Below are 14,177 nucleotides of genomic sequence, written 5' to 3'. Positions count from 1 at the left end.
GTTGATATCAGTTTTGGATAATTTCAAAATTAGGAAAAAGAATACACAAAACCAATAAATTGGTGCTCAGTTTTACATTCAACCACAAACATCCTTGTGGGAAAATTTTAGTGAATTGAAACTTTTACTTTGAACTGTTTTCAATGTGAATTTCTACAAAACAGGACACAAACCTGAACCAAAGTTAATCAATTCATCAAACAACAACTGAGATCTGTCATCTCTGTATCTGTTAGGCTCACTTTGGGGCATTAAATAAGCGATATTACAAAGGCGTGTCATTCTTCAACGAAAATACACTGGCGTCCGTAAGCATTTTGTAATAGGAGTGACTATATTATTGCTATAATGTAATATTAATTTTTTTTCCCGCAACCTAGTAAAGGTTGTAGCTTTTTACTTCTTCTAGAGAAATGGATAAGATATTGTTAATTTCCAATGTGCACCTTATCTTTTAGATTATCAAATCTTTTATCTCGTTTAGTGGTGATTTAAGCTACGGATGATAAGCATTACATGAACAATTGCTGGATTGCACTTTGCACAAGAAATGGAGGTTCCACATTTTGTTTTGCATTACACACTTCTGTGAAAATGTATACTTCTTGCTAACGTTTTTGCAATAATTGACACAGGACATAGGCACAGGATCTACCCAACAAGTTTTGCACAGGGCGATTGTTTTTGAAGAGGAAAATATTAGCTTCAAAACATTTCAGTTATTGTTAAGAACTTAAAATGAGAAGTGAAGAATTTCAGAATGAGGGCTATCCTTAGAATTAGCCATTTATATTTAAACAGTTGTATCTTAATTTAATAAATTCATATATTCCAGCCCCTCAGTGGCACAGCTATATGTTTGCGAACTTACTACGCTAGAAACGGGGTTTGGATATCTGTTGTGGGCAGAGCACAGATAGCCCATTGTGTAGCTTTGGGCTTAATTACAAATAAAAAAACGTATATTCTATAGAACCAGCTGGCAATGATTTGATAAGTTTCGAGGGTAACAAATTCTCATTTATATATAATGTGTTAGTAACAAACGTCAACAACAGATAATAAACAAAAACTTTAGAAAATACCAGTCTTAGCAACTCCTGTTATGTGTTAGATATATTAATAAACTCCATTCATATTTTGTATTTGCACACAAAATTTCGGCTTTCATATAAACTGGTATATTTTTTACAATTCATCTACTTAAAGTATACCAACGAAATAAACTTTATTCTACTTCTTCGTATATATAAATGAAAGTATAAATACAATATTAAACATCAAAAACACTATAAAGTAAAACTATTTTACAACGTTTCAGGCAACACGTCAGCACTGGAGACACGAGGTTTTACACCACAGATTTTTTTGTGTCCCATTTCATAATTTTTATTTTATTTTTTAAAGTACTTGGGGAATTTCAGTTACTTAAATACTAATTTAGTTTAGACGAAAATAGCATATTTTAAACCATTAATTAAAGAATATTAAACCACACTTGAGCATTTACTATATAAATAAATACATAAACCACTTCACAAATCCCAGAAATTTATAATTAAATTATCCTTTATTAAAGTTCAAATTCGAATACATTTTGGAGTAAAATTTATTAACTGAATGCAATCAATGAATCTGTTTCACTAATAATGAATTATTCGTTCGTCACAACTCGTTGAACATAAATACATTTAAATTTAAAGCAGTTAGAGAGAGGTTTTAACTTAATTAATTTGTCTAGAACTGATCTAACCATTCACTAACAATACAACCCTCCTCTTGCGGCACGTATGCAGTCTCTATGCATCTACAATACATAGTTTTCATAAGTCAGTGAGCGATATTGTTAAGGGTGGCATTTCTCAGTTAGCTGATGCAACGCCAAGACTCAGAACTCACGTGGTGGGTGTTAAAGCGTTGTCGCTAACAACATCCAACGAAGTCCCGAAGTTATACTATGTGTTTAATTTTAAATATTTTATTGCTCTCCAATCCTTGATCTGTATGGTTCCTGGATCAGGACAAAGTCCGGAAGACTGCATCTAAAAAATAGTCCAACTACTATGAATCACGAGTTCGTCCATCATATTAACGCTATAACTGAACCGCCACCGAAAACATTCCGTTCAAAAATGGTGAGTTGAACATATCATTTACCCCTGACTCTCTCTACACCAGCCTATCGATGATTAGTAGAGACACGAAACTTGGCACACTTGTCAAAGGTATAGCATTTCAGTGGCGTTGCTGTCGATTCTGATGATCAATTATAGCAATGTTTCGCAACCTTTTTCAGCATCGTTCACCCCTATAAGTTTCCACAGCAGCTCACTCACTCCACTTCGAAAAAACGACACACACACAAATTACTAAATTAAAATACAAAATTCTTTATTACGATTTAAATATACATCAAACTACAACTGGGAATGTTTATTTGTTTTTGAATTTCGCGAGGGATATCTGCGCTAGCCGTCCCTAATTAACAGTGTAAGACTAGAGAGAAGACAGCTAGTCATCATCACCCACCACCAACTCTTGGGCTACTCTTTTACCAATGAATAGTAGAATTGGTCATCACATTCGCTCCCGTGGCTGAAAGGGCAAGCATGTTTGGTGCGACCGGAATTCGAACCCGCGACTCTCAGCTTACGAGTCAAGCGCCCTAACCCACCTGGCCATGCAGAGCCGTAATCTGGGAATGGATACAACGTAAAATAAACAAAAATAAATAAATAAATGTATTTACGAAACTACAAGTTGAATAAATAATAATGATTAATGATTTTTTTTTGCCCTTGAGTTTGTCTCTTTCACCTTGATTATGATCTAATGAACTCCTAGGTGAACCCTTCACCCAGTTGAGAATCGCAGCTTTATAGCCTAAACGAGTTGTGCAGTGAAAAAAAAAAAGTCTTGTGGACTTAAGACGGACTCAAGAAGTCCGCATCTTGCTCTTTCACCATGAATAATATCTTCAGTTGTTACCCACAGTAATATCAACTGAAAGAAGATTCTCACCTTGAAAGAATAGTCACCTTGTTCATACAGTGGTCAGTCTGGTTTATAATACTTTAACAACTCTTAGAGGTTACATGTCAGTTAAAAAATAATTTCTACGCACGGCGAATCACAATTTAACAAAAGTATACGTAAATTAATAATCACAACCGAAGCAAATCCCCAAACAGATTATTCTATTTTATTAGGGAATGTCTCTACTGTCTTTTCAGGGCGAGAAGACGAACAAAGTACAACGAAATAACCAAGCATTCTCACAAAAGGACACGTGAAACATGCATATGACTAATGGCATATCGATTTTTGTAATTGCATTCAGGTGTAACTTCCCAGACCATAATAAAAATTTGCCCGTTACATTTTTTGGTGTGGTGTATATACTAAACGAAACACTTCACATTTTCTATGTACCATTAATATTTTCAAACCATAATATTTAGATGCACCAATCAATCTATATTCACAACGTTTAATTTTAGTTTATATATATATAAAAAAATATTCATGCGGTTTTGGCCACCTAAACACATCAACAACTGGTTTTCTTTAGATCTATACATTGTTCTTAACCAACATCGAAACAGGGAGAAGGGTGTAGCTCGTGCGCTCGTGACGCATGATGAATTGAAAGACGTCACATGAGTGGCACATTTCCCGCGTGCCCTCGTGTCATACTAGCAAGCTATGCAGAACACTTCGGACGCCAGGGTCTCTTTCTGCCATCATTACACCAAGCACCAAGCGACCAACCGTAGCATCAAATTTAGAAACGCAGACACTGCTTAGTAACGGTGGCAAGAACTTAAGCGTGAAATTGCGTCATTTGCATAATGGATAGGCATGCACCAATGCTTAGTGACCGAGTTGTGAAAAATGAATGCTGCTCTGTGAAAATTTTCAACCCTACTGTCTCAACATAACCATTTATCAGCATAATGATTTCTCTTTCAAAAATGCGAGACATTTGCTAACGTCCCATCTCCATGAGATACTCCTGTGATAAATATGTATTGTTTTCAAAAAGGATAAACGATTCGTTTGGTACTTTTCATATATTGTATGCAACTCACAGTTTTTCAAGGAAAACTTGGAGGATCAATCAGTAACTGGTATCTTCTGGCAAAAGATTGCCCTAATTTAGACTACCACGAAGATAAAGTTTCATCTTCGCAATTCTACTTTTGCTTTAAAACTAGGCGTCCAACCTTTCGTTACTTGGGCCAAACACTTTATCTTTTTCCAACTGTTTTTTAACTTACAACTTTCACAAATTCTGATCTCTTGTCATTCATAGTTTTGATTAATACGGATATTGGTTTGACAGGTTTGTAAAGAGCTACTAATTTAACCATGCCTTAATTAGAATTCAGTACAATTTACTCAAACATATTAATGCTTCTAAGACATCATGAAGTAAGATATAGGTATTATACGAAGTAGCCGCAACGTACATATTTTTGGTGTATGGGTACCACAGCTGGACACTTTGTCTTATTTAAGAGTAGGACACATCGCAATTTTTGCTGACCCTATCCTGTGCAAAAACTTATGGAAACTTCTTTACCAGCCAGGTAGACAGAAGATATAACAACGGAAAATGAGAAGCCAGTTTCATGACGAGTGTTGTTGTTCGTAGAGAATAAATATATTATTCTATCTAGGCTTTCTTTTCTGTTCGTGTTTGAAATTATTCTCTGTACTTTGATTCCGGAACCTGCATTCTTGTGGTTTCTTTTAACTACCGAATGGATGTAAAAAAAAAACTTGAATACCATTCATTTGAAGTACCTGACGGATATTAGGAAACCAAAGAACATTTCTTTCAACCCACCTGGCGGATGTTAGGAAACCTATATAAATATATTTCAACTACCTAGTGAATGTTAGGAAACTAGTATAACATTTATTTAAGCTACGTGATGGATATTAGGAAACCTGAACACCGTTTATTTCAACTACATCACGGATGTTAGGAAACAATAATACAATTTATTTCAACTACATCACGGATGTTAGGAAACAATAATACAATTTATTTCAACTACATCACGGATGTTAGGAAACATAAATACCCTTTCTTTTAACTACGTATGGATGTTTGGAAATCTGAATTCCATTTATTTCAACTACCCGGTGGATGTTAGGAAAAATAAATACCATTTATTCCAACTACAGGGTGGATGTTACAAAGTCTAAATACCATTTATTTTAACTTCCTGACGAATGTTAGGAAACATAAACACCGTTTCTTTAAACTACCTTGTGGATGTTAGAAACCTGAATACCTTTTATTTCAACTACTTCACAGATGTTAGGAAACATAAATACCATTTATATCAAACACGAGACGGATATAAGGAAACCAGAATACCATTTCTTTCAACTTCCAGAATGAATGTTAGGAGGCCTAAATACCATTTCTTTCAACAACATGACGGATGTCAGGCAACACAGACATCATTTATTTCAACTGCCTGGTGGATGATAGGAAATCTGAATATCATTTATTTCAGCTACCCGATGGAATGTTAGGAAACCTAAAAGGTGAATTTTACAGAAAAAAGAAAACTTTGCAGTCAAAAGAACTACTCATACTGATTAATTTTGCAGGTTCACATTTTTTATAAAACATATATGCTAATGAATGAAACATATAACTTGGTGCAGAAAGAGCCCTTTCCGAGCGGCAATCCGAACGTTTTAGTTTTTACGTTTGCCGCTAGGAAAAGTACTGTGACGTAATAGTCGCCAAACAAACCGTCAATGCCAGCGAGTTGAATGTAAATAAACATGGCCAGTGCATATTGATAAACAGAGGCGGAGTCTGTTTTGACTTTGTGTTCTGAACAGTGTCGAGTAGCGCCATATCAATTCGAACCTACTCTGAACGAACCTGGAACAGTTACTTTTGACACAGGTCTGACAAGTTCTAGTGATGAGGACAGTTCCAGGAGCAAGAGTAGCGGAACTGTGAGTGATACTGAAGAAATAAGATTATATATTAAAACAACATGCTTTATGAGGTTTATGAGATTTACATTTGATATGACAATGTCAAAGTACTGTGTTAAGATTAATTTTATTATGAAGAGTTATGGAAATATGTTATGGAGTTTATATTTGATTGTTTACAAGTCTACAATTTTTTTTTTTAAATACATAACATGTACTTGATCACTTCAACATGTTCAAAACATAGTCTTATTTCAATTTATCTTGAAATGTTAAATTTGAAAAATGGTATTCTTCAAACTTTTCCATATTTAAATATGATGCAAAAACATCTACAGAATGATCTACCAGCTTTTAAACTTGGAATATAATCTATTTGGGATAGATTTGTCGACTGTCTAGACTAGGAGATCAAGATTTCACTGACTTTCAGGTGCCGCAAATGCAGAACACGCTCATGAATGTGAAATGTGTATGTCTAGTTATATTCTTCAAAAACTTGTACTTTTAAATTATTATATTATACTAGTTATTGTTTATCGTTGCATACTGCACAAATATCTTTAAGTTTGTTCTTTTCGTGATGGCAAGGGTTGGCTTCAGAGGGGTAGAACCTGTACGCTGCAGGGTGAGATCAGTCCTCAGCTCTACACGAGGAAAGATGGTGGGGACGATCCTGTCTACTGCCGATGGATTTTCAGTCTCAACCTGCCTGGCTTGAAATCCACGGAATCCAAAACAGTGGGATCCGACACAAAACATGAGCATTCAAAGTGATTTTGACAAAGCTTTGCATGGTGTGAAGGAGTCCAGTTCTTCCTATTGACCATCCGCACCCACTGTTGCCATCTTGCCGGTTCGTTCTTCTTGCACGGAAACGAAAAGAAGCTTTTGCCCGATGCCGAACCGTTTTTACAGTAATAAGCAACACAGTAAACCATGTTATCATGAAACAAACATAAAGTAGCAATATCAAGACAAAAAATAGTTTCACAAAGTACGTAATCCGAAAAAACACCGATAGATTTACATAAAACACCAGCACTGAAAAGAACAAAATGGTCGGCGCGCAACGAAGCGTGTTTGGCAACTATTACGTCATAGTTGTAAAACGTCACGGAAACAGCCGAACGACCGAGAGGAATTTGAGTTTGAGGACCCGCATATTTTGTTTCATTTTTTACTCAAAAACTAAAGTGTTTAAAAAATGGCAACCACACAGGAATTATACCTAACCAAAGTACAGTTTCTAAGGCAATTATTAAATTTGTTGAAAATTCACCTTGGATATCATTTATTTTAACCAACTGATAGATATTAGGAAACCTGTATACCATTATTTCAACTACCTGAGAGGTGTTAGAGAACCTAAACATTATTTCTTTCAGGTCCATGGCGGATGTTAAGAAACCTAAACACCATTTCTTTCAACTATGTGACAAATGTTAGGAATCATAAATACCGTTTATTTTAACTACGTGGCAAATGTCAGAAAACATAAATATCATTTATTTCAACTACCTAGAGGATGTTAGGAAACCTGATTACCATTTACTTAAACTACCTGGTGGATATTAGAAAACCAGTACACCATTATTTCAACTACCTGAGAGGTGTTGGGAACCTAAACACTATTTCTTTCAGCTACCAGACGGATGTTAGGAAACCTAAATGCCATTTCTTTCAACTACCTTGCGGATGTTAGCAATCATAAATACCGTTTCTTTTAATACCTTGAAGATTTTAGGAAACCTGAATACCATTTATTTCAAGTACCTCACTGATGTTAGGAAACCTAAACACAATTTCTTTCAACTACCTGATGGATGTTAAAAAACTTAAATACCATTTTTATCAACTACATGACGCATGTCAGAAAACATAAAAAATTATTTATTTCAATTACCTGGTGGATGTTAGGAAATCTGAATATCATTTATTTCAGCTATCCGATGGATGTTAGGAAACCTAAGTACCATTTCTTTCAACTACATGACGTATGTTACAAAACAAAAACATCATTTATTTCAACTACCTAGGGGATATTAGGAAACCTGATTACCATTTATTTTAACTACCTGGTGGATATTAGAAAACCAGTAACCCATTATTTCAACTAACTGAGAGGTGTTAGGGAACCTAAACACTACTTCTTTCAGCTACCAGACGGACGTTAGAAACCTAAATGCCATTTCTTTCAACTACTTTGCGTATGTTAGCAATCATAAATACCGTTTCTTTTAATACCTTGAAGAGTTTGGGAAACCTGAATACCATTTATTTCAACTATTTGACGGATATTAGAAACCAAAGACCTTTTATTTCAGCTACCTAGCGGATGTTAGGAAACCTGAATACCATTTATTTCAACTACCTGGTGGATATTAGAAAACCAGCATACCGTTTATTTCAACTACCTGAGAGTTGTTATGAAACCTAAAAACTAATTCTTTCAGCTACGGTTACCCGCTGGTACAGCGGTAAATCTACGGATTTACAACGCTAAAATCAGGGGTTCGATTTCCTTCGGTGGACTCAGGTGATAGCTCCATGCGGCTTTGCTATAAGAAACACTCACAGACTTTCAGCGACGTAACGGATGTTATGATACCTGAACACCATTTCTTTCAACTAACTAAAGAATGTCAGAAAACATAAATATCGTTTCTTTTGACACACTGGCATATGTTAGGAAACCTTAATACCACTTATTTCAGGTACTTGAAGAATGTTAAGAAACCAAAAACCATCGGATGTTATGAAACCTGAATAGCATTCATTTCAACTACCTGTCGAATGTTAGAAAACTTGAATACTATTTAGTTCAACTACTAGGTGTATGTTAGGAAACCAGAACGTCATTTATTTCAACTACATGACAGATATCAGAAAACATAAAAATCGTTTATTTCAACTAATTGGTAGATGTTAGGAAATCTAAATATCATTTATTTCAGCTACCCTATGGATGTTAGGAAATCTAAACATCATTTCTTTTAACTATCTGATGAATGTTAGGAAACATAAATACCGTTTGTTTTAACTTCCTGGAAGATGTTAAGAAACTGAATACCATTTATTACAAGTACCTTACTGATGTTGGGAAACCTAAACACCATTTCTTTCAACTATCTGATGGATGTTAAGAAACTTAAATACCATTTCTTTCAACTACATGACAGATATCAGAAAACATAAAAATCGTTTATTTTAACTAATTGGTAGATGTTAGGAAATCTGAATATCATTTATTTCAGCTACCCTATGGATGTTAGGAAATCTAAACATCATTTCTTTTAACTATCTGATGAATGTTAGGAAACATAAATACCATTTCTTTCAACTACATGACAGATATCAGAAAACATAAAAATCGTTTATTTCAACTAATTGGTAGATGTTAGGAAATCTGAATATCATTTATTTCAGCTACCCTATGGATGTTAGGAAATCTAAACATCATTTCTTTTAACTATCTGATGAATGTTAGGAAACATAAATACCATTTCTTTCAACTACATGACAGATATCAGAAAACATAAAAATCGTTTATTTCAACTAATTGGTAGATGTTAGGAAATCTGAATATCATTTATTTCAGCTACCCTATGGATGTTAGGAAATCTAAGCATCATTTCTTTTAACTACCTGATGAATGTTAGGAAACATAAATATCGTTTCTTTTAACTGCTTTGCTTATGTTAGGAAACCTTAATACAACTTATTTCAGTTACTTGACGAATGTTAAGTTGTTGATTTGAATTAAGCACAAAGCTACACAATGGGCTATCTGTGCTCTGCCCACCACGGGTATCAAAACCCGGTTTTTAGCGTTATAATTCCTCAGACATACCGCTGAGCCACTGGGGGGCACGAATGTTAAGAAACCAAAGACCATTTCTTTTAACTACCTAGCGGATGTTATGAAACCTGAATATCATACATTTCAACTACCTGACAAATGTTAGGAAACCTAAACACCATATTTTGAACTACTTGTTGGATGTTAGGAAACCATGACATCGTTTATTTTAACTATCTGGCATTTGTTAGGAAACCAATGATTGTTTAGTTCAACTACCCGGCAGATGCTAGGAAAGCTGAATACCATTTATTTCAATGAACTGACGGATGTTCGGAAACCAAATAACATTTCTTTAAACTACTTGGCGGATCTTAGGAAACCTAAATACTACAATAGCAAAGATGTTTTTCAGCCAATCTGTGAACTAGATTAAAGATAATCGAGATATTATGAGTTTTATTTGGCTTTGTTTTAAAACCTCAAATTTTGTCGATGATATTTGTTTGTTACATTTTAATGCAAAGTTTTTTACGTCCCAGAAACATTGAACAACAGTAATCAGTAAGAATTAATCGACTTCAGTACGAAATATTACAGAGATACATCAGTAAAGTTAGTAGCAAAAGCAAGATTAATTTTTTTCAGATACTTTTAAATTGAACATAATAAATAAAAATATCATCATTAAAAAGAGAAAAATAAACCACCACGAGCATTTCTTCAAACGTTTATCCGATCCAATGATAAATTAATAATACAAATTACACCAAATTCGTCATATTATGTTTTGGTACCTTTTAAACATCATATGGAAATTTTGTCTTTTGGATGAGGTGAGTTATGAGTTACGTATGTGTCACAGATGAAAACCTTTTAGCTTTTAACAGAAAAAGACTACTAAATATATAAAAACGTTACATAACTAATAACACTGCACAACAAATTTTTGAAAAGTTTTGCTTCCTGAAACGTTTTTGTTGATTGTGACAGGTACCTGGTGTGTATGCACAAATATAGTTTTAGTTTTGCTTTTGCTTCATCACGTAGGAACTCTGAGAAATAGACAGTTAACTGTTTACCGGCAATATCGTATTTGATTGCGTTTATGTTTCTAATACGCTATTAAATTTAACATAATTAAAAGTCTTTTGCTCCTGATTTTCGTTTGTATTCAATGTCCGGTGCATCACGTTTCAGTGTCCAACAGTAGTTAGCAAGCATTGATGGATTCCAGATGCCCTGATATCGTTTTTCCATTGTAGCAATGTCCTGGTGAAACCTTTGACCGTGTTCGTCACTGAAAGCACTGAGATTTGCGGGGAAGAAGTCCAAGTGTGAGTGGAGGAAATGAATCTTGAGTGACATATTGCACTTCATTGTTTTGTATGCTTTGAGAAGTTTGTCTACCAACTGAATGTAATGTGGGGCTCTGTAATTGCCAATAAAATTGTCAACAACGTCTTTGAAGGCTTTCCAGGTAATCTTTTCCGGCCCAACTAACAGATCTTCGAACCGCTTGTCACTCATAACATGTCTGATCTGAGGGCCAACAAAAATGCCTTCTTTGATCTTGGCCTCAGTTATTCTTGGGAACATCTGTCTTAACTAACGAAAACCTTTGCCTTCTTTGTTCATTGCTTTCACGAAATTCTTCATAAGCCCCAATTTTATGTGAAGAAAAGGTAAAAAAATCTTCGCCGGGTCGACAAGCGGTTCATGCGCCACATTTTTCTGTCCTGGAACTAACTTTTTACGGAGTGACCAGCTCTGTCTAGAATAATGTGACTCTTTGGCACAACTGTCCCATTCACAGATGAAACAACAGTACTTTGTATAGCCGAGCTGCAGTCCCAGTAACAGAGCAACGACTTTCAGATCTCCACAGATATTCCAGTTGTACTTGCTGTATTGGATGTGCTTCAGCAACATTTCCATGCTCTCGTAGGTTTTTTCCTTGTGTGCTCTATAGCCAACAGGTATTGACGGGTGAACGTTGTCATTGTGTAATAGAACAGCTTTGAGGCTTAACATTGGTAAATCAATAAAGAGTCATGGTCACAACTCAAAGCAGAGTACAATCCTACGATGTCAACACAGAAATAGAGACTGTCAACTCGTGCAAAGAACTTGGTTATATCATCTTGGCGGCTTGGAAAAAGAGAAATTTTCGTACCTGGTGACAGCAAACACCATTCCTGCAGTCTGGAACCCAGCAATTCGGCTTTTGCTTTTGACAGACCCAACTCTCTGACCAGCTCGTTTAATTCTGACTGTGTTATAAGATGTGGATTGCCTGAGGAGCACGGTTCAAAATCCGGATCAATGTCACTTCCAGTTCCATGCATTGCAGTTTCTTCATCTGGTTTGTCTAAGGTCCATTCCTCTGGTGGTATCGGAATTGGAACACTTTCGTCATGTCGCACGGATCTCATTGCTGAAGGCAGATTAGGGTATTCAATTGGCTTCTTGTTTTTGGCAGAGAAAGCAGACACATTAGTCAAACAGAAGTAACAGTCCGTCACTTGGTCTTTCTGTTCTCGCCATATCATCGGGACAGCAAACGGCATTGTCTTTCGAGTGCTTTTGAGACAAGCTCTCAGACAGACAGCACATGTCGCACAACAAATCTGAGGCGCCCATTCCTGGTCTTGATCACCAGTTTTACAGCTAAAGTACAGATGATATGCTTTCTTCACAAGAGCAGTCGTTGAGTGTCTCTAATGAACAAGCATATACTCGCTACAAATATAGCAGAATGTATCGCGGCTGTCACGACATTGACGAGACATATTTACCGCCACCAATCGTCCTGTAAAACGTCTATAACATATAGCTTAGTTGTGACAGTGCTACTGAGGCAATGCTATATTCTGAAACAATACGTACACACTATAAGGTCTATATTAATCCAATGGGCAGCATCTGTGTATGCAAGCTACTTTTATAGCCTTTTGAGACAGTGTCAAGCTAGCTCCGGCCTGCCCGGGCTGCATACTTCCACAGAACAGCTTCCAACCTGACCTGATTTCATGCCTGGACATGTCCAGACTGCACAAAACATTGTTCATAGGTCTCTTGCAGAAACGAAACTTTTTGGTCACAAATATAAGAAAAACATGACAAAAGTGAAGATTTCGATGAAACGGTACGTGATGGGCAAATTTGGATGTGATTTTCGTGATCAGCAGCCAAAAATCTAAAAGGAACATCCAACAGTGCTCAAGAAGCAAAAAACTTTGTTGTGTAGTGTTATTATTTGCTATGAAATCCTTGTAGTTATACTGGGGCCAGGTGTAGCCCGATGTTTAGTGTTCAGGACGATGGATTCGATAGTCTAGATTCGCCTCCGGTTACCACAAAATCGTGTTCTGCGCAACGGATCTGTGGATGAGTTATAAGAGTGACGGTTGTATTTAACTATTCGATGAGAGCAGTTCAAGAGTTCGTGAAGGGTGTTGTTGATTAATTGCATTCACTCTAGTTTGTCGGTTTAAAATTAGAGACGACTAGCGCAACCAGACTTTTCGTAGCATTGTGTTATATTCGAAACTAGCACAAAATTACAAGTACACAATACCTTTACAAAATGTGAGAAATAATACCATAGGAAAATAAAAATCAGATACATAACTTAATTATTAGAATGGTTCACAATGTCTGTTAAATATAAAAAAACATAATAAAAGTAATTACTACTTTTTTCATTTTAATTTTTTAACCAAACTTATACATCAAGTAAGTAGCTAGAAAAAGGGCTTGTTTCAGTTTCTTTTAGCAGCAAATACAGTTATAATAGTCGATGATATGGCTGTGTAATGCATAATAAATAACAACTAGTAGTTTCCATGGTGAGTTGATAATACCAATGTTTCCCGAGATCGAAATGTTTTAAACTTTTTTTTACCCAGGCTTATGTACAACATGTATTGTTAAAACCTTATTAATTTCCCAAAACCGAAAGTTTTGTGAATTTTTCTTACCTAGTTTTACCTGTGTAGAATATGCATTGTTAAAACGAAACCTTATTATCTCGTGAAAAATAAAAGATTCACTTAGGAACACACAATTTTATGAATTACGTGATTTGACAGACAATGGAAGGCCAGAAATCAAGCCAAAACTATAATTGGCATCCGAAATCCATTTGGAATCTAAATGAAAAAAAAAAGCAAAAAAAAATCTTACAGGAAGTCATCGCGCGTGACGCTCGTGGCATAAGCATTTGTCGTTTGGGTGTGGCACGCAAAGCAGCCAACGAAAATAGTAACCTCGCTAAATTCTACTTGTCATTCCCACGAGACCACGTACTAGAGTTTTGAATATTTTTAACTCTTAAGACCCCAAATCTCCTTAGCATAACACTCCACTAAGAAGTTTCGAATGTGAACTTTAAACTATC

The 14,177-nt window shown here is 35.5% G+C and overlaps 1 protein-coding gene and 1 long non-coding RNA gene across 11 annotated transcripts in view; one reads left to right on the top strand and one right to left on the bottom strand.

The window, feature by feature from the left end:
* The window catches only part of LOC143247365 (forkhead box protein P1-like), a 277,478-nt gene that overhangs the window by 147,918 nt on the left and 115,383 nt on the right, over window positions 1–14,177 (bottom strand). The gene's annotated exons all lie outside the window — the stretch shown is intronic.
* LOC143247367 (uncharacterized) overlaps window positions 5,632–14,177 on the top strand; it is a 39,000-nt gene continuing 30,454 nt past the window's right edge. The window contains exon 1 of the long non-coding RNA XR_013026529.1: window positions 5,632–5,991. This is a non-coding gene — a long non-coding RNA (uncharacterized LOC143247367). The remainder of the gene's footprint in view (window positions 5,992–14,177) is intronic.

This window comes from Tachypleus tridentatus, chromosome 3 (genome assembly GCF_004210375.1).
Source record: "Tachypleus tridentatus isolate NWPU-2018 chromosome 3, ASM421037v1, whole genome shotgun sequence".
Taxonomy (NCBI): Eukaryota; Metazoa; Arthropoda; class Merostomata; order Xiphosura; family Limulidae; genus Tachypleus; species Tachypleus tridentatus.
Note: the sequence above shows the minus strand (reverse complement) of the source record. Positions and strands in the feature narration are given on the sequence as shown.